Genomic DNA, 22144 nt, shown 5'->3' with positions numbered 1-22144 from the left:
CGGACATGTGCTGGCGCGTGCAGGGGGGATCTTGTTGGATGATTTTTAGTCATGACTGCGTGGTGTGTTACTAACGGTAATGTTTAAGACTGTGGTCCCGGCTCTATTCAGGTCATTGACTAGGTCTTTCCATATACCGTATATACTTGAGTATAAGCCGACCCGAGTATAAGCCGACCCCCCTAATTTTGCCACAAAAAAATGGGAAAACTTAATGACTCGAGTATAAGCCTAGGGTGGAAAATGCAGCAGCTACCGGTAAATTTCAAAAGTTAAAAATAGATACCAATAAAAGTAAAATTGAGACATCAGTAGGTTAAGTGTTTTTGAATCCATATTGAATCAGGAGGCCCATATAATGCTCCATAAAGTTTGATGGGCCCCATTAGATGCTCCATATTAAAATATGCCCCATATAATCCTGCATAAAGGGTAATAAGGGCCCCATAACATGCTCCATACAGACACTTGCCCCATATAATGCTGCACAAACGTTATGGCCCCATAAGATCATCCATACAGTCACTTGCCCCATATAGTGCTGCACAAGCGTTATAGCCCCATAAGATGCTCCGTACAGTCACTTACCCCATATAGTGCTGCACAAGCGTTATGGCCCCATAAGATGCTCCGTACAGTCACTGCCCCTTATAATGCTGCACAAGCGTTATGACCCCATAAGATGCTCCGTACAGTCACTGCCCCTTATAGTGCTGCACATATGTTATGGCCCCATAAGATGCTCCCCCTTATAGTGCTGCACAATCGTTATGGCCCCATACAGATGCTCCGTACAGACACTTGCCCCTTATAGTGCTGCACAATCGTTATGGCCCCATACAGATGCTCCGTACAGTCACTGCCCCATATGCTTTTGCTGCCATAAAAAAAAAAAAAATCATACTCACCTCTCTTTGCTCAGGACCCCCGGCACTTTCAATATTTACCTGCTCCTCGTGCGGCTCCGTCTTCAGCACTGACGTTCAGCCGAGGGCGCGCACTGACTACGTCACCGCGCCCTCTGACCTGAGCGTCACAGCCAGAGGACGCTGATGACTGAGACGCACCGAAACGAGGTAAATATGCCGACCCCCCTAATTTTGCCACAAAAAACTGGGACAACCTATTGACTCGAGTATAAGCCTAGGGTGGGAAATGCAGCAGCTACCGGTTAATGTAAAAAATAAAAATAGATACCAATAAAAGTAAAATTAATTGAGACATCAGTAGGTTGTGTTTTTGAATATCCATATTGAATCAGGAGCCCCATATAATGCTCCATACAGTTCATGATGGGCCCCATAAGATGATCCATATCAAAATATACCCCATATAATGCTGCACAAAGGTTAATAATGGCCCCATAAGATGCTCCATAGAAACATTTGCCCCATACAATGCTGCATAAAGGTTGATGGCCCCATAAGATGCTCCACACATTATGGCCCCATGAGATGCTCCATACATTGTGGCCCCATGAGATGCTCCACACATTAGGGGCCCCATGAGATGCTCCATACATTGTGGCCCCATGAGATGCTCCACACATTAGGGGCCCCATGAGATGCTCCATACATTGTGGCCCCATGAGATGCTCCATACATTGTGGCCCCATGAGATGCTCCATACATTGTGGCCCCATGAGATGCTCCATACATTGTGGCCCCATGAGATGCTCCATACATTGTGGCCCCATGAGATGCTCCATACATTGTGGCCCCATGAGATGCTCCATACATTGTGGCCCCATGAGATGCTCCATACATTGTGGCCCCATGAGATGCTCCATACACTGTGGCCCCATGAGATGCTCCATACATTGTGGCCCCATGAGATGCTCCATACATTGTGGCCCCATGAGATGCTCCATACATTGTGGCCCCATGAGATGCTCCACACATTAGGGGCCCCATGAGATGCTCCACACATTATGCCCCATAAGATGCTCCTCATATATGCCCCATAAGATGCTCCATACATTTGCCCCATTTGCTGTTGCTGCGATTAAAATAAAAAAAAATCACATACTCGCCTCTCTTCGCTCAGGCCCCCGACACTTGCGATAGTCACCTTCCACGTTCCATCGCTGCGCGCTGCTCTGTCTTCCATCCTCGGCACTGACTGTTCAGGCAGAGGGCGGCGCGCACACTAATCGCGTCATCGCGCCTTCTGACCTGCACAGTCACTGCAAGAGGACGGGAAGACAGAGAAGCGCGCAGCGATGGAACGAGGAAGGTGACTATCGCGCAATGCTCACCTCCCCCGATATACTCACCTGCTCCTGGCGCGGTCCCTAGCAGCGTCTCACTGTCAGATGGTCTCCGTGAGCCGGCGGCATCTTCCTGTGTTCAGCGGTCACGTACCGCTCATTAGAGTAATGAATATGCGTGCATATTCATTACTTTAATGAGCGGTACCACGTGACCGCTGAACACAGGAAGCGCTGCCCGGAGACCATGGGACATGCAGGGACCGCGCCAGGAGCAGGTAAGTATATCACAGCCGCCGCTCCCCCTCACCCGCCGACCCCACACCGACACTGACTCGAGTATAAGCCGAGAGGGTCACTTTCAGCCCAAAAAAGTGGGCTGAAAATCTCGGCTTAGACTCGAGTATATACGGTATTTAATTTTGCATTAAGAGCACAGATAATGGTGATTTAGATCTTTGAAAATGATCCCTCTTGATGCTTTCTATTTTTAGAGTGGGGGTGTTCTGAGTTTGAGATTTTCTGTATAAAAAATATCCAGATTAATAGTGGCTTTATTATAAAAAAAAAAAATATTCTGCTTTACAACTTCTCCCTACTAAATTTAGCTCCATCATGCCAACAGCTTCTTTTAAGGGACTTGAATAACTAAGCATCGGTTTCTCAAAGAAGAGACCTGGTGTGTGCAACTCTGTTGCAAATATTCAGTTCACTTTTTGCTTGTTCTGTGGGGTCTATATTAACAAATTCTCATCATATTAAATGGTTAAAATTACAAACAGCTTGCAAACACTTGTGGTGCAGTGACCCCTGTTAACAGCCTGGGGGGCGCTGTGTGTGCTCCTCGGGATATGCATTAAGGCATATTTGTGGTTATAATGATGGTGAAACAGTGACTGGCAGAACTGTATATGGCCAATATGTGTCACAGAGGGAGTCTGCGCTGTAAGCCTGAAGTAATGGTGTTCTGGGACCTGTAGTCCCACAAGTGTTTGTATATTAGTCAAGGGAGGCTTACAGGGCTAGTTATGAGAGCTGGGTGGGTCGAACTAGCCACACACACCTCCCATCTATGGGAGTGGTTACAACTACATAATGTGACCATGGTGGGGTCACATTGTAATAATTATAGGGGATAACTCAGGAGACTCTTTGCGTGGAACAAGACAACTACAGGACACAGTTTTATAAGTGGTAAAGTCTATATTATCACACAGTGATTCAAACAGGTGCAGAGAGAAACTCAAGTCGACAACACTTGGTGTAAATATTAAATGCAGCTTAGCAGTCTAGGAAACTTCAGAGGAAAATGCAATCACGCAGAAAGTCTATGAAGCACAATTATTGTTGAGGATACTTAGACACGAATAAGTCCTTGCATAGTCAAAAACACAGATAGATATGCTTATAAGGCAGTTCAAATAATATCTTAGCTCAACCAGGGAGGCCTGGGTAATAATCTCAAGTTCTTGCAGAGCAGCAACAGCTTACATGTCCAGCAAATGCAGATGGAAGTAAACACGAGCAGCAGATGAAGGAGGATTACTGGAAACTGGTGTATGCAGCTCAGAGCAGAGTAGCAGGATCACCCCACAGGTTTACAGGAGCAGGGATGCAAGGCAGAATACTCTAGCACAGACTGAAGGCTGGGGTGGAGTTTTATAGCAGGAAGACACAGTGCACATGAGACCAAAGACGCCATCTTGGAAAAGGGCAGTAGTGCAAAAAAGGTTAAAAAAACGTTCAGAGTCCTGACACACATGGTCGGTGGTGGTTCCTGTGTATGGACCTGCAATGGAGTCTGTAATGGGCTCTGTGCTCTCTGTAATGGAGAGTGTGTAGCTCCTGGACGGCTTGTCTGTTGGGAGATCCTGGGAGTAGGATCGGATCCCTGAACAGCGTACTGAGAGGCCGTGGATCTGGAAGACTGGTGTGTTGGGAGATCCTGGGAGTATAATCGGATCCCTGTTCAGCGCATTTAGAGACTTGTGTATTGGACGGTCTGAGGTGGGGACGGACGTCCTGAATAGAGCACTGAGTGGCCTGTGTTGGAAGTCCTGGGAGTAGGCTTCCTGAATAGCACTACCTGTGTTGGAAGTCCTGGGAGTAGGCTTCCTGAATAGCACAACCTGGGTTGGAAGTCCTGGGAGTAGGATTCCTGAAGAGCACATGGGAAGGAGTGGAGGCAGTCTGCAAGAGCACTGCATTGGGGGAGCTACAGCCCGTCTGAGGATCTGGACTAACTGATATGTGCCTGCCAGCCAAGTTGGTGATCCCGGTTCAGCAGTTTCCCTGGAGGAGAGATGACTGACAGGAGTCAGCGTGTGGAGCAGGAGCTCTTGGAAGGTAACCCAGAGCCATGTCTGAACTGTGATAGATAAATACATACTTACAAACGGACATAAATTCCCCCATCTTCCCATGTATTTTACACTTTCCGTAAGATGATTGTAGAGCTGTAAAATATTTGGTGTAGTGACTGTGAACCCCACGTGTGATAGTGCCGAAATGTCACCGAATGCCTGCATCTCTTCACTGCAACAGTCACATCTGCAGGTGAATATTGTTAGCAGTGCCATAATAAGAGAATCGTCTAGGAAAACTTGCATAAATAAGACAATGAATTCTGCAATTTAGCATAATCCGCATAGCTGCCACCATTCACTTCACTTGCACAGCATGGACAAATTCTTCATGGTTTTTCAATCTCCTTCATGTAGGCAGATTCACTGGTCCGTGTCAAAAAGAGATTCATGTTTGGGATTTTTAAAACTTAAAAAAAAAAAAAAAAAATATGTGTATCCTCACCCCCTCCCTACATGATCAGTTAGCAAAAACTAAATCAAGTCCTCTGCTTAGGCATGTTTATTATGTCTGCATTGTTAAACTGTATTGATATAAAGCATATCCATATGTCCTTTAGGGGCATATTGATGTCATAGAGGGGGATCTTCTGTTTGCGACTCGCCTCAAGGAGCAGGCAAAGCTTACATTCAGGTAGGCTCAAGACATTGAATATGATGGACAGTCATTCACCTTCATAACCGCAGTGTAATAATCCAATCAACCTAAGGGAATTCACTTCTAGGCCAGGGGTCTCAAACTGCATTCCTCGAGGGCCTCAGACCATGCGTGTTTTCAAGATTTTGTTTGCATTGCACAAGGTGCTGGAATCATTCTGTGCAGGTGATGAAATGATCACCTGTGCAATACAAGGAAATCCTGAAAACATGACCTGTTTGTGGCCCTTGAGGACTGGAGTTTGAGACCTGTGTTCTAGGCTATAGCTTTCTGTGCTATAGCCAGCTGTTTGCTTAGGGTTATCCGCTTAAAAAGGACCCGCCACCTGGTCAAAAGTGGCCAGTTTTTGCTTTCATGTTATTCCCATGGCCCTCTTGAGTTTTCATTTTTTTTGCCCCCTCAGTATAATTCCAGACATATGGGCCTTTTTAGTTCTGATTTTTATGGGCTTTACAAAGGGCGTGGCCCACATGATTATCTGGGGGGCGAGTCTTTTGGCTCCTCTGCATAATTACCATATTAGCTGCATCCTATTGGTCAAGGCCGTAAAAATTGACACTAAAGAAAAAGGCCCGTATCACTTCAAGGTACAGTCATGGCCAAAAGTATTCACACCCATGCAATTCTGTCAGATAATACTCAGTTTCTTCCTGAAAATGATTGCAAACCCAAATTCTTTGGTATTATCTTCATTTAATTTGTCTTAAATGAAAAAACACAAAAGAGAATGAAGCAAAAAGCAAAACATTGATCATTTCACACAAAACTCCAAAAATGGGCCAGACAAAAGTATTGGCACCCTCAGCCTAATACTTGGTTGCACAACCTTTATCCAAAATAACTGCGACCAATCGCTTCCGGTAACCATCAATGAGTTTCTTACAATGATCTGCAGGTAATTTTAGACCATTCTTCTGTGGCAAACTGCTCCAGGTCCCTGATATTTGAAGGGTGCCTTCTCCAAACTGCCATTTTTAGATCTCTCCACAGGTGTTCTATGGGATTCAGGTCTGGACTCATTGCTGGCCACCTTAGAAGTCTCCAGTGCTTTCTCTCAAACCATTTTCTAGTGCTTTTTGAAGTGTATTTTGGGTCATTGTCCTGCTGGAAGACCCATGACCTCTGAGGGAGACCCAGCTTTCTCACACTGGGCCCTACATTATGCTGCAAAATTTGTTGGTAGTCTTCAGACTTCATAATGCCATGCACACGATCAAGCAGTCCAGTGCCAGAGGCAGCAAAGCAACCCCAAAACATCAGGGAACCTCTGCCATATTTGACTGTAGGGACCGTGTTCTTTTCTTTGAATGCCTCTTTTTTTCTCCTGTAAATTCTATGTTTTCTTTGCCCAAAAAGCTCTACTTTTGTCTCATCTGACCAGAGAACATTCTTCCAAAACGTTTTAGGCTTTTTCAGGTAAGTTTTGGCAAACTCCAGCCTGGCTTTTTTATGTATCGGGGTAAGAAGTGGGGTCTTCCTGGGTCTCCTACCATACAGTCCCTTTTCATTCAGACGCTGACGGATAGTACGGGTTGACACTGTTGTACCCTCGGACTGCAGGGCAGCTTGAACTTGTTTGGATGTTAGTCGAGATTCTTTATCCAACATCCGCACAATCTTGCGTTGAAATCTCTTGTCAATTTTTCTTTTCTGTCCACATCTAGGGAGGTTAGCCTCAGTGCCATGGGCTTTAAACTTCTTGATGACACTGCGCACGGTAGACACAGGAACATTCAGGTCTTTTGAGATGGACTTGTAGCCTTGAGATTGCTCATGCTTCCTCACAATTTGGTTTCTCAAGTCCTCAGACAGTTCTTTGGTCTTCTTTCTTTTCTCCATGCTCAATGTGGTACACACAAGGACACAGGACAGAGGTTGAGTCAACTTTAATCCATGTCAACTGGCTGCAAGTGTGATTTAGTTATTGCCAACACCTGTTAGGTGCCACAGGTAAGTTACAGGTGCTGTTAATTACACAAATTTGAGAAGCATCACATGATTTTTCGAACAGTGCCAATACTTTTGTCCACCCCTTTTTTGTTTGGTGTGGAATTATATCCAATTTGGCTTTAGAACAATTCTTTTTGTGTTTTTTTAATTTAAGACAAATTAAATGAAGATAATAATACCAGATAATTTGTGTTTGCAATCATTTTCAGGAAGAAACTGAGTATTATCTGACAGAATTGCAGGGGTGTCAATACTTTTGGCCATGACTGTATGTGCACATGTTTTAAGTATTTGCAGTACATTTTTCTGCATAAAACAAAAAAACAGCAAAATGCTGCATAAAACAGTCACCTTTATTACTTTAGTTTTTTTCACCTTGCAGTGAGTGAAAAATGTTGGAAAAACTGACAGAAGAAGAACTGACCTGGTTCAGATCTGAAAAAACACCTTGGCACAAATCTGCACGGAAAAATAAGCAGCTTGAGACTTCAACAGTCTCATTCACTGTGTTGGTACTGTAAGGCTATGTGCACATGTCCGGAATTGCCTATGCAGCATCAATAGTAAAAAGATCTAATGTTAAAAATAATAAAATAAATAAATCGTGATATTCTGACCTTCCAGCGGCCCCCACAGCCTTCCCTCTCCTCGCAATGCTCCTGTTCCCAGTAATGCCTCGCGGCAATGACCCCAGATGATGTAGCGGTCTCGCGAGACCCACGTCATCACAGATCATTGCCACAAAGCATCCTGGAGGAGAGTCTTTATATGGTTCCCAGGGCCTGGAGGAAAGTCTCCTCTCCTCCACCCTGGGTACCAACCACACATGATCCGCTTCCCCACATGGTGGGCATAGCCCCATGCGGAAAGTAATAGGATCAATGCATTCCTGTGTGTGCGGAATCGCGGGGATTGAATGAACATGCTGCGTTTTTTTCCCGGAATGCAATTCCACTGCGGAATAAAACGCAGCATGTGCACAAAAAATGCTTATTGCATTCTAATAGGATGCTTAATGTATGCGTTTTTTTCGTGGTTTTATCGCGCTTTTATAGTGAAAAACCGTGAAGAAAAATCCTGAACGTGTGCACACAGCCTAAAGGGCAGCTGTTTTTTTTTTTTTTTTTTTTTTTACCTTCCATAAAATTCCACGGCCAAAATGTGGTGTGTTAACAAGCCAGAAGTTGGTAAATATATTTATATTTCCATTAAACAGGACCACTGGGAATGAAATAAGAGTGAAAAATTGCCAGCTTGTAACTGGTCTTTCATTTCCGAACATTTCCTATAAAATAACTTCAAAGACCGGAAACGGCTGAACACTTCCCACCCCCAGAAAATGTATTTCTTGTCCTTTTCTTCACCTTCATTCTAAATCTGTGAATCCATGCTGAGCTGATGTCTAAAAAATCTTGGAGATGCGAACTAGCGAAATAGCAGCCAAACTATTTTTAAGAGCTTTGCAATTATCATACGGTAGAGTGTCATCTATGTGCTAGAACTGGGTCAGTCCGTATCGCAGATGTACCTGCCTTGGAACACACCGAAGAAAAATTGGTTAAGCGGGTAATTTGGTATAAACACTTGGTAGAATGCGGCATAAACAAGAAGCGTCTGCGGGATCTGCCTCTTCTAATATGAGCAGGCAGCGGGTCTGACCACGCTCCCCCTCTCACTGACCACGAGCTGCCGGCAGCACATCACACTATACACTACATGCACTTCTGTGGAGTATGACCGTGACTTTTACTTGGTTTAATTTTTCTGACCCAATATGTCAAATCAGATTAAAAAGAATGTAATCCATCCTACAATTAAAAAAAAAAACAAAAACAAAAAAAAACACTCATCTAGGGCATGCTTTGACTGCAAAAAATATCAATTGGGATCCAAAAATACACAAGAAATGTAAAAGAGAAAATAAAAAAGAATCCAACTTTGTAGTGCTTTTTTATATATTTTTTGTTAACTTACATGCCTGTTTTACACACAACTTTTGTATCAGACTGTTAATTAGGGTCAGGATACCCATGGTTGGGATCATTTATGGCCGTAATACAGTTCATATAATACAGGCATGTGAACATACCCAAAAGGCTAAGCAGAAATGTATATCTCTGTATCCAACATCAAGCAAGTGATTGGGTATCCTCCTGAACAAATATTGATGTGACAGCACATTACTTCACTGTGCAGGCTTACACTGCTGTAAATGGCAGATCACAGAGTGGATGGGGAACAATCATCCTGATTTTCAAGGAGAGCTGATGACATAGGCTGCAGATTGAAATACAAGGCGTTATGAATGTAGAGAGAGAGAACAGCATAGCAGGCTCTGCAGGGAATGGATGAGAAATCACTTATTCCTCTGGTGCACAAGAAGAGATACCACGTGGCCTGTAGGAGGAAAAATCATTTCTGGAATGAAGCTGTGCTGATACATAAGAGCTAGTGATGATGGTAACATCTTGGATGCACACAAAATATATCCAGCATGTATTACCCAGAGGAAATCACATACTCGTCACTGTTTATCAGCACAAGCAAAAGAATCTCTTTATTGGCTGCTAAAGGGGAAATCGGTACAGCAGTGAAGCAGTGCTAATACATGATTTAGTGAAGACCGCAGCAGCCTGGATACACAAAACTTGTCAAACATGTATTATAGGAAGACCTGTGTTGGCAAAAAAAAAAATCAGAACTTGCTGGTCTTTGTGTATAGGAAAGGTGTACTAACGCCTCTTTCGGGAGCGAAGAAAGGATGTATTTGATGTAAGTATGCCTGATCTTAAGAGATAAGATTGCCTTCTCCACCAGCATCATTTTCTCCTTATCCCTCTGAAAGTAGAACACAAGTGACTGGATGGTCAGTATGGATGGCCAGAGCTAAAGAGAAGAAAAAAAACATGAATATTCCATTTTATTTCCTTGCAGCTTCAATTCCAGCTTCAGAATAAAGAGTTGGGCATATGCTGTTGAGTGTGACGGTTTCCACTTGGACCTGACTGCTCCATGCACTTAGACAGTGCTAATGGAAAGCGTCAGCACTGTCCTCTACTGTTGGGTTCGGACCGTATGTGACCAACAGGAAACCAGGCACAGTCATGTCTGCGGCACGGACACACTGGTCCATGGCTGGTCAATGGCTTTATGGGTGCTCCTTAGGTTTGGCGAAAAGTACGCATGGTGATGACAATGCATAGTCCGTGGACAAGTGCCGAGATTCTTGATTGGGGGGGGGGGGGGGGAGTAGATTCCATTGTTTTTTTGTATAGAATTGACATCATCGTCTAGAAATGATGAGGGTAGTTGCCTGCAGTCTTACTCACACATATGATAATTACCCAGCTCTAGCCATCAATAGGAAGGTAACGTGCTACAGTATCCCCCCATCAGTCATCAGCACATCTTCCTATGTACAGTTCTGTTGTTTGTGCCTAAAATACATCATTTGAATGTCTTTTATCTCATGGCTATTTCCTTGCATCATGTCCGAAATCCATATTCTCCATCATTTGTGCACGACATTCATTCTATGGTAATCGGCTCTAAATTACACAATGGATCTGAAAATTGATAGTGATCTGGCCATAAAGCCGTTAAATCTACCTGTTCTACCTGCTGTGAAATTGGGAGACTACAGTTCGTCTGTCGCTCGTGTGATAATGTATTTTCTATATATTTATATTTTCCTTTTGAGGTGTGATACATTCCCATAATAATGGCACATTTGTGCCTGCGGTTGAGGGCCAGGAGAATTGGAACATGGCAGATGAAGTGAATCCTATGATCCAGGGGTAAGCGATGGCGAGCGAGGCAAATCACGAGGACAAGGGGGTGGTTTCCTTTTATAGATAAGTGATAGAATAATTAATTTTTCTCCGGAGGCTTTCGAGAAGAGCAGACACAGGGATTTAGGTTGTTAATCAGAAGGTGGCAGCAGCCTGACGAGGCGATCGGTTCTGGGCTAAAAATAAGAAATAAAGAGAGAAGGTGAAGAATCTGCAGAAGTGTCTGTCCCCCTGGAAGCTGTTATTCCTGTCATTTTGCATGTGTATTGTTTAGCTCCTTTACCTAGGCTCCTCTTCCATTCCTGAGATTTTCTCGCAGCGTGTAACCATGGTGATGTATGATGGCTTAACACTGAGCTTTTTAGATACCCTTTGGAAAAACACAAGGATCTTCAGTCACCCCAAAATACTCTTCTGGGACCCATCTTCCTCAGACTGAATCCCTTTTGCTATTCTTAGGCTTTTCTCTGTACCTATAGAGATTTTTTTTCTTTTTTGAATTATTTATCACGGTTCAGAGCGCAGAGGATTGATAATTTTCCATTCTTATTGGGGGGCCACGTGCTCGCCTCCAGCCCTTGACAGATTTGGTTCATGTCCTGCAATGTGGGGGCTTGTATCGTAGCGGGGGATTCTGGGAAGGCATCCATCTGCAGTAAATAATAGAAGGATCATTTAGATTTCGCTGTCTTACATCAGGATCTGAAGATGCCTGAATGTTCCCTTTGGGCACATGGTGGATGCAGAGTTTTAGCATCTGCTGTTCTTAATACTGGGACGCTTATAGACAGTAGAAGAGGGACTATGTGGCCCCGGAGATGCGCTGAACCGGCCCTCTAGTGCCATGTGTAGGTTTTAATCAGCTTCTTAGGGCTGATGGATATTGACTGGTTGATTTCCTTACATTGTCCAGAAGATCTTGGTGACCTCTCCTCAGATTTGGTCATCGTTATGTGATCTGTGTGGGCCAATACACGGCACCTCCGCCAATCGGCTGTCATAAGCTTTGGAGGCAGCCATATATAACCACAGAGCTGTGGCCCCCACACTTTGGATGGAGCTTAGGGCTATCCCTCCATTCAATGTGTTTACATCCGGGCGCCAGAGTTTACAACAGCTGATTGGACCCCCACCAGTCCTTTATTGAATAGATCTGACCAGACAGCCCCCTTAAGGGTACACGATCTGGGAAGAATACAATTGGGAGTACGATCATAGTGTCCAAAATCATGTGCACATTACAGTAACCTCTCATTATATTGTAGAGAAAATCTGAAGTGTAAACTGACCTATGGGGCGCATTTTAAATCCCCTGTTTGTCACGTCAATGCAAAGGCTGAAGTGTGATGGATGTGTCCATGGGAACATGCACACGTGGCTCATTGGCTGCAGACTTTGCATCCGGATTATCTGGACGGAGATCCGCTGTGGATTACAGCACTGACGTGGTGGATGAGATTCTATAAACTGACTGACGCTGCAGATTTGACATCCAGTTCTTGCTGCAGATATTCCGCATGGATATAGCCCTTTGCGATGCTAAATTTACTGCTAGAGCACAAGTGCAGTTACTCTAATGTGGCTGACACTGGTTGCTCCCCATGTGCTGCTGGTTCTGCTCTGAAGACGCAGCAGGTCATTGGCATAACTGGTTTTTGCATATCTTCTTCCCCATTTTATAGATTATTGGTGCACAGAATATATACTTTATTGTGAGAGCATATACTCCTATGCTATAACTGTAGAAAGGCAAGGACCGCTCTCCCGAATATTATACATTGATCTTCTATTACGAAGCTAAATTTTCAAAACCTAACACGGGGTTCTTGATTACCACTTTAAACACTGAGAAGTCAGTGCGAGGCTCTTGGTGAGTGGTGTAGCACTGTGCTGGAGCCACTAGTGCTGTGACGACACCATGCCAGCGCGGGGAGCAGCCTGGCTGACCCGCAACACCCACGCTACCAGGCAAAAGCCCCACATGGATCTGGGCCACTCCACATTATAGCGCCCCATAAAAATTCAAAACAATCGCTTACTCTCCTCCCTCAGAGGTGCTATCTATATCCTCGATTACGGGACTGCTACCCACGGCAGGTCACATGACGTTGTTGTGTCATATGACTGCTGCAGCCAATCAGCGTCCACTGAGGGGCCGCATCCTTTACTATTCCTCCCGAGCAAACATTCACTGGCTGAATACTGAGTGGCTGCAGGAAGAGATGTAAATGGGAAAGATTCAACTTTATTCTTTTTGGGATTCGGTACTGCGTGCCTCTATTTTAGTGGAAAATGCATCATTTTTTGGTGGAAAAGTTGTACGTAGTTTTTTTTTGTTTTTACCCATCTATTATTTAACCCATTCCTGCCCTATGACAAAATATTGTGGTATAGTTTGCTCCATTCAAGTGTGGTGGCTGTTGGCAGCTACTGCAGTATTGAAGAACAAAAAAAATGCAGATTATTGGGAATGCTGGAGGTTGCACTCCCGCCAATCTGATATTGATGACCTATCCTGTAGATGGGTCATTAAAGGGAACCTGACACAAGAAAGAAACACAACCTGCTGATATGGGATTAATCTCCATGTTAATAGCATTACTAACCTACCCCACGCTTGTACTGAGCTGAACGCTGTGGGCACAAAATTAACTTTATTCTCCCCGTCAGCATTCGGTTTAGTCATAGGGGCGGCACGGGATCAGTCATAGGGGCGGTGCCAGCGTGGGATCAGTCACAGCTCTGAGAATAAGAGCGACAGCGCTGTAACCGCTCCCCCGCTCCTGACTGACACTATCCCTGCATTAGGGCCGGCTGTCAGTCAGGGCCGGGGGCGCGGTTACAGCCACCACTCTGCATACTCAGAGCGGTGACTGAACCCGTTAGTGTGACGCCCCTATGGCTGAAACCGGAACTTTGCCAGGGAGCTTATACTTCATTTTCACCCTTCAGCATTTGGCTATGTGCGGGCGCCGGGTAGGTTAATACTATTAACCTGCAGATAACCTGCAGATGTGGGGGTAAATAGCATTTTTTTTTTCTTGTGATGGGTTCCCTTTAAATGCTTATGCCTGGCTAACCACTTTTAAGTCACTGAAGTATCAAAAAAAAAAAAAAAGCATGAACATTGAAATGGAATGTCTTGTAGAATCATGTTACCAGGTTATTTTTACCACAGATTTAATGCCTTGAAAACAAAACTGAAAAAAGTGACAGAATTGCATTTTTTTTTCACACCATTGCACCTCATTTTTTTTGTCTCCCATTTCTCAGTATACAATATGGTAAAATGAATGGTGTTAATCAAAACTCTACAGCTCATCCTGGGAACAAAATCAAGCTTTCCTAGGTTTATGTTAGTGTAAAAAAAAGTTATGTCTCTGGGAGGAAAAAACAGACAAACTCAAAGACTGTATCATTATTTTTTTATTTTTTTTTGTCTTGTGATTTTTGTTGCCGCTTTTTGTGCGATTCTTCAAAATGGCTTCTGTGTTTCATGAATTTTGGACAAAATGAAACTTCTTTTTTTGTCCCATTTTGAAACTTTTTTTTAGTTCAAAAAGTTGCATTTTTCAGAAGATGGCTTGAAAATTGCAATAAAAACCTAGCATACATAAAATCAGAAAACTTAACAGAAGAAAACTTTTAAATATGCAAATTGATTGAATTTGTTGCAAATCAAAAAGTCACTAATTGATAAGTTTTCACACCAGAAGTGCAATAACTAACTGCACAGTGTGCAGAATTATTAGGCAAGTTGTATTTTAGAGGATTATTTTTATTATTGATCAACAACTATGTTCTCAATCAACCCAAAAGACTCATAAATATCAAAACTTAACCTTTCTGACCTTGGACGGGATAGTACATCCGAGGTCAGAACCCCCGCTTTGATGCGGGCTTCGGCGGTGAGCCCACATCAAAGCCGGGACATGTCAGCTGTTTTGAACATGACATGTGCCCACAATAGCGGCGGGTGAAATCGCGATTCACCCGCCGCTATTAACTAGTTAAATGCCGCTGTCAAACGCTGACAGCGGCATTTAACTGCCGCTTACGGCCATCGGGCTGGAAATGAGCGCATCGCCGACCCCGTCACATGATCGGGGGTCAGCGATGCGTCTGCATAGTAACTATAGAGGTCCTTGAGACCTATGGTTACTGATGCCGGATTGCTATGAGTGCCACCCTGTGGACGGCACTCATAGCAAGCCAGCAATTCAGCTACATAGGAGCGATCTGATGAACGCCTACTATGTAGCTGAGCCGATCCAGTTGTGCCAGCTCCTAGCCTCCCATGGAGGCTATTGAAGCATGGCAAAAAAAAAAAAAAGCTAAAAAAATAAAAAAACATAAGTTTAAATCACCCCCCTTTCGCCCCATTCAAAATAAGACTACAAAAAAAAAATCAAACCTACAGATATTTAGTATCGCCGCTGTCAGAATTCCCCGATCTATCAATAAAAAAAAGGATTAACCTGATCGCTAAACGGCGTAGCGAGAAAAAAATGCCAGAATTACTTTTTTTTGGTCGCTGCGACATTGCATTAAAATGCAATAACGGGCGATCAAAAGAACGTATCTGCACAAGAGTGGCATCAATAAAAACGTCAGCTTGGAACGCAAAAAGTAAGCCCTCAACAGACCCCAGATCACGAAAAATGGAGACGCTACGGGCATCAGAAAATGGCACAATTTTTTTTTCTTTTTTTTTTTTTTTTTTTTTTAGCAAAGTTTGGAATTTTTTTCACCACTTAGATAAAAGAGAACCTAAACATGTTTGGTGTCTATGAACTCGTAATGACCTGGAGAATCATAATGGCAGTTTTAGCATTTAGTGAACCTAGTAAAAAAGGCAGACAAAAAACAAGTGTGGGATTGCACTTTTTTGCAATTTCACCGCACTTGGAATTTTTTTCCCGTTTTCTAGTACTCGACATAGTACTAGACATAGTACTCGACACGTTCAAAAGTACAACTCATTTTGCAAAAAATAAGCCCTGACATGGCCATATTGATAGAAAAATAAAAAAAAAGTTATGGCTCTGGGAAGGAGAGGGGGCGAAAAACGAACACGGGAAAACGGAAAATCCCAAGGTCATGAAGGGGTTAATATTTTTGGACGTTGGAGTGTTTTGTTTTTTTTTAGATTTGACTATCTTAAGAGGATATCTGTTTGTGCAGGTAATTATTACTGTGCAGAATTATTAGGCAACTTAATAAAAACCAAATATATTCCCATCTCACTTGTTTATTTTCACCAGTTAAATCAATATAACTACACAAAATTTAGAAATATACATTTCTGACATGCAAAAACAAAACCCCCAAAAATTAGTGACCAATATAGCCCCCTTTCTTTATGATGACACTCAGCAGCCTTCCATCCATTGATTCTGTCAGTTGCTTGATCTGTTTACGATCAACATGGCGTGCAGCAGCCACCACAACCTCCCATACACTGTTCCGAGAGGTGTACTGTTTTCCCTCCCTGTAGATCTCACATTTTATGAGGGACCACAGGTTCTCTATGGGGTTCAGATCAGGTGAACAAGGGGGCTATGTCATTATTTTTTCTTCTTTGAGACGTTTACTGGCCAGCCACGCTGTGGAGTAGTTGGAGGCATGTGATGGAGCATTGTCCTGCATGAAAATCATGTTTTTCTTGGACGATACCGACTTCTTCCTGTACCACTCTTGAAGAAGTTGTCTTCCAGAAACTGGCAGTAGGTCTGGGAGTTTAGCTTCACTCCATCCTCAACCCGAAAAGGTCCCACAAGTTCATATTTGATGATACCAGCCCATACCAGTACCCCACCTCCACCTTGCTGGCGTCTGAGTCGGAGTGGAGCTCTCTGCCCTTTACTGATCCAGCCTCTGGCCCATCAAGAGTCACTCTCATTTCATCAGTCCATAAAACCTTTGAAAAGTCAGTCTTAAGATAAAACGTCAAGACTGGGCCAAGAAATATCTTATCTTTCTTGTTCAAAGTTGTTCGTTTTTCAGCCTTCCTTACCTTGCCATGTCCCTGAGTATCGCACACCTTGTGATTTTTGTTACACCAGTAATGTTGCAGCTCTGAAATATGGCAAAACTGGTGGCAAATGGCATCTTGGCAGCTTCACGCTTGATTTTCCTCAATTCATGGGCAGTTATTTTGCGCCTTTTTTGCCCAACACGCTTCTTGCGACCCTGTTGGCTATTTGCCATGAAACGCTTGATTGTTCGGTGATCACGCTTCAAAAGTTTGGCAATTTCAAGACTGCTGCATCCCTCTGCAAGACATCTCACAATTTTGGACTTTTCAGAGCCCCTCAAATCTCTATTCTGACCCATTTTGCCAAAGGAAAGGAAGTTGCCTAATAATTAAGCACACCTTATATAGGGTTTTGATGTCATTAGACAACACCCCTCCTCATTACAGAGATGCACATCACCTGATTTACTTAATTGGTAGTTGGCTCTCAAGCCTGAACAGCTTGGAGTAGGACATGTATAAAAAGTATCATGTGATCAAAATACAACTTGCCTAATAATTCTGCACACAGTGTAAAGATGCTCCAAATTTGAGTCCACAGGAGCCACTGTGAAAAATATGGTGCATTTTTTGTCTATCTGTTGGAAAGCCTGAAAGTAGAAAATGGGGCCATTAATTCCGCCCAGTTGTCTCTTGTAGGCATTTTTTTTTGTTTAACACCGTGTATTTTATGGCATGTTTCTTTTTCAAACATAATATTTTAGAAGCTCCGAAGAAGAACTCTTTTTAAAACAGTTAATTTAAAAAAAATAATCTCTAAAAGCTATTAGCTGCTATATTAAACTACTTTGCATTGTTTCCAATCCACAAACATACATTTATATTCTTTCAACCCTTCTGTTTTCCCCTCTGCACCACTTCTGTTTTGTGCGCTATATTGTTCTTTTTAAAAACCCTTCGTATGCAGTGTATGTCTTTGACTCCCTCCTACTGCACATACGGTAACTGCCAGTCTGTCTTCTCCACCCTCTGACAGTTATTAATCTATTCCCTATTAGAACCTGTCGGCAGGTTGTGCTGAGTAACCTACAGACACTGTCAGATTGGCGCTGTTATACTGATTAAAATGATACCTTGGTTGATAAAATCCGTCTTGTGGTTGCTTTTTTATCTTTATCCGTTTTGAGTTGATATGCTCGCGCCCCAAGGCGGCATGTGGGGGGGGGGGGGGTTGGTCTTCATGTGATGCTCTGATTAAGTATTCATCAGTCTCTCTCTCTCTCTCTCTCTCTCTCTCTCTCTCTCTCTCTCTCTCTCTCTCTCTCTCTCTCTCTCTCTCTCTCTCTCTCTCTCTCTCTCTCTCTCTCTCTCTCTCACAACCGCCACAGGCCACTATTGTTTTCATCAGTATAACAGCGCCAACCTGACACTGTCTGTAGGTTACTGAGCACAATCCTGCTGACAGGTTCCCTTTAAGTTCCCCTGCAGATATAATATATACACTCCCTAACATTGAAATTGCAATATCAAGTAGGACTAGCTGTAAGGTTATGCAAATTGAGGAAGTATCCGTTGTTTCCAAGATCTGCAAACGATCACATTTTCAAACATCGAGTTCCAATCTATGGCATGTGGGAGGAGCGTAAAAGCTAGATTTAAAGCCGCTTTTTTAGCCGCATGAAACCTTGTGGGATGATTGTGCAATGCCTCCTGTTCATCGACGTGCCAGTTATCGTCACTTGTGGCAAACTGAAAGGGACAGAATCCTTGAGCGAAGAGACTTTGGTTTATCACTCTGAGATCACTACACTCATAGGCCGACTTGTCCGCACTGTTTCCAGTTGAATTTCCCAATAGTTGCGAGAATGACGTTGAACTGGAATAGCAGAAAGAGGTGAGCGGGCAAACCTCTGCTCACCTGTGTTTTCAGATTAGAAGAATGGCACGTAGTGATCCATTCTGTTCTGCAAGTAAAATCCGATGTCCCATACCAAATCTGACGTGTCAAACACTGTCTACACAAGCATTCAGAAGATCTTTGCACAATTTTGGGTTAAGAGCTAGACGGCTGACTACAGATATTCCATTGACCTCACACCACCGATGATCTCAAAGGCTCAATAGTGCAGAGCGAGTAAAGGCTGGAATGGAGGTCTATCCTCTTCAGCAATGAGTCCTGCTTTTGTCTTGAATTCTTTGATTGCCAGAAATTAGTCTGGAGACTCTTTGGCAACACCATAAAGCAGTGGTGGGGAACCTCAGGCCACAGGGCCATTTTCAGTCCTCGCTGACCTTTTATCAGGCCCCCGCGAGCAGATTCTCAGGGACCGCATTCTTGGGCAGGGAGCTGTATTTTGATTGCCACCAGCTCACTAATTTCTTCTTGCTCTGTTAGCACACACACGGTGTTCACTACTGAACACTGAAGGGCATGCAATGAAAGATTACGTCCTGAAACCACGGCCAGAGCCAGGCGGAGTTTGTATGGCCCCCGAAGGATGGTATAAATATCCAAATGGCCCTTGGCAGAAAAAAAGATTCCTCACCCCTGCCATAAAGAGCCCTTAATGTGGGAATGTCACCAGTCCTCCCAGGATTATGGTGAGGGTTGGCATAATGTACTGTAGCCGAATTCTTATCATTCCAGGTAAACTAAAGGCCCCGTCACACATAGCGATTTACCAACCATCACGACCACGATACGACCTGGCCGTGATCGTTGGTAAGTCGCTGTGTGGTCGCTGGGGAGCTGTCACACAGACAGCTCTCTCCAGCGACCAACGATCAGGGGAACGACTTCGGCATCGTTGAAACTGTCTTCAACGATGCCGAAGTCCCCCTGCAGCACCTGGGTAACCAGGGTAAACATCGGGTTACTAAGCGCAGGGCCGCACTTAGTAACCTGATGTTTACCCTGGTTACCAAAAAAAAACAAACAGTACATACTCACCATCTGATGTCCGTCAGGTCCCTTGCCGTCTGCTTCCTGCTCTGACTGAGTGCCGCCGTACAGTGAGAGCAGAGCGCAGCGGTGACGTCACTGCTGTGCTGTGCTCTCACTGTACGGCGGCACTCAGTCAGAGCAGGAAGCAGACGGCAAGGGACCTGACGGACATCAGATGGTGAGTATGTACTGTTTGTTTTTTTTCACATTTACGCTGGTAACCAGGGTAAACATCGGGTTACTAAGCGCGGCCCTGCGCTTAGTAACCCGATGTTTACCCTGGTTACCAGTGAAGACATCGCTGGATCGGTGTCACACACACCGATTCAGCGATGTCAGCGGGACCTCAACGACCAAAAAAAGGTCCAGGCCATTCCGACACGACCAGCGATCTCGCAGCAGGGGCCGGGTCGCTGGTACGTGTCACACATAGCGAGATCGCTACTGAGGTCGCTGTTGCGTCACAAAACTTGTGACAGCAGCGATCTCGCTAGCGATCTCGCTATGTGTGACGGGGCCTATAGCTTGGCATTACAATGATTAGGTCAGTGAATTGGTAGTACATCCATTTCTCCTGAGTGTCCCAGGAGCTGTTTTTCAACATGGCGCGCCAGGACTAATGTTTCTTGTGCTACTGTGAGCAGCCTACATGGCCCAAACATGCTACCATGATTTGCAGCGTCTCTGGACCTGTCTCCCATCGAGCACTTCTGAATATTATTGGTTGGCAATGGCAAAGATCTCCCAGTAGAGGATCTTGATGAATTACTTGTCCAAGTGCAACCACTAATAATCATCATTAACATGTCTATCCATCCTGTGGTTTCCATATTTCCACGACTTTTCCTTCTTGGGGTTGCAGTTACACTGTCACGGAGTGTATATTGGGAAAGGAGGGTTGAGCTGGTGTCCACCAGCACTTGGCTCAGTAGGTAGCAATGTGCACGCTCATGCACACAACACCAGGTGGTTATCAATGGATACGTTCATTAATGCATGTCAATAAGTTTTCAGGGTCTGATCAATAAATCTAGTATTTACCGTTCTATTGGGACGTGGATGTAATCTGTATTGGGATATCATTGCCAGTTTACCTCCGGTGAAGACTTGTGCGTTGCTGGGGCTGGTAACCTGTCTTTTATATGTGTGCTTTGTTTTATTGATGCTCTTATTGGCTTTGTATGATGGCCGTGGTCATATCAGGGCTTCCAGCCCACAGTGTTCTGTTTTTCCAGTCTTCCACAAGGTACTCTTGGTCTTTAAGCAGCTGCGGAGGTTGTTCCATTAAAGAGTGTTTTGAATGAGCAGGAGCGCGAGCGTGTGTGGGTGGCTGTGTGCGCGACTATTGGCAGAACTCTCAGTGTGACAGCGGATGGGAACAGCTGGGCTCTGCCCTGCTTCAGAGCAGCTTGTCAGAGCAATTATCTTGGCAAAGGAAAGGCAGCCAGAGTCCATAGCACTCCATTCACGAGGAGCGCGAACGCGAGAAGGGAGGGGGTGACATCTGAGGCATTTTGGGAGAAAATAATCCGGCTTCTGAATCATTGCTGAAATCAATCTGCTCCTGCGCCTCACAAAGATGATCTCCTACATAGGGTGGAATAGCTGATTTTCGTCATACACCACCCACCCACCCACCCTACGGTGAGTGTGACTGATTTGTATGCTGCGGTCGTCGATCCGTGCCTTCATGTTCAGTGATTGTTTATCCCATTCATAAACTCCGTCAGTACAGAAGAGGCCATTTGATGGTTCTCGCTCTACTGCTGCTGAATTAATGGAGGAGGCAGTCGCTCTCAGGGTCCCTCCATGCTAGGTTGCCATTGCTTGCTCACTTTATCATTTTTGCTCCATGCTTTGCTTTAATTATAAAATCGAAGGTTTTACCATACAACAACCAGCAGCAAGCCACATATTCTCCATGTCTAACAGTGGGGGATGTTCTGCAATGTACGATCATGTCACATATTGTGGGGCAATGCTGAGTGCAGGAGGAGCTGGATGCGGGTTAATGGAAACGACTGCTAATTATTTTTGTCATTCATTCACCCCTCCCTCCATTCATTTAGTGGATGGCGTCACTGATGTGCCTTTGGCATAACAGGGGATTCCCACCGTCAGATGCTCGCATGGTCTACTGCCAAACTCTGCCATTCTGTCCCTGCAACACCATGCTCCTCTTGTGAACTCAGCATTTTATTACCTTTTCCTCACCCGAGTGCAGCCTGATCGTCTGAACATGTACATATGTG

General features: G+C 44.2%; 1 protein-coding gene across 6 annotated transcripts in view; it reads left to right on the top strand.

Annotated features, from left to right (window-relative positions):
• R3HDM2 (R3H domain containing 2) overlaps nt 1–22144 on the top strand; it is a 136983-nt gene that overhangs the window by 32199 nt on the left and 82640 nt on the right. Inside the window, exon 1 of one of the 6 annotated variants that reach the window (XM_077297719.1) lies at nt 21245–21536. The exons of the other annotated variants lie outside the window; for them this stretch is intronic. The gene's annotated coding sequence lies outside the window, so the exon portion shown is untranslated. Of the gene's footprint in view, nt 1–21244; nt 21537–22144 lie in introns of those variants that run through there. 6 annotated transcript variants of the gene reach the window in all.

This window comes from Ranitomeya variabilis, chromosome 3 (genome assembly GCF_051348905.1).
Source record: "Ranitomeya variabilis isolate aRanVar5 chromosome 3, aRanVar5.hap1, whole genome shotgun sequence".
Classification (NCBI taxonomy): Eukaryota; Metazoa; Chordata; class Amphibia; order Anura; family Dendrobatidae; genus Ranitomeya; species Ranitomeya variabilis.
This window is presented reverse-complemented; position numbering and strand designations above follow the sequence as displayed.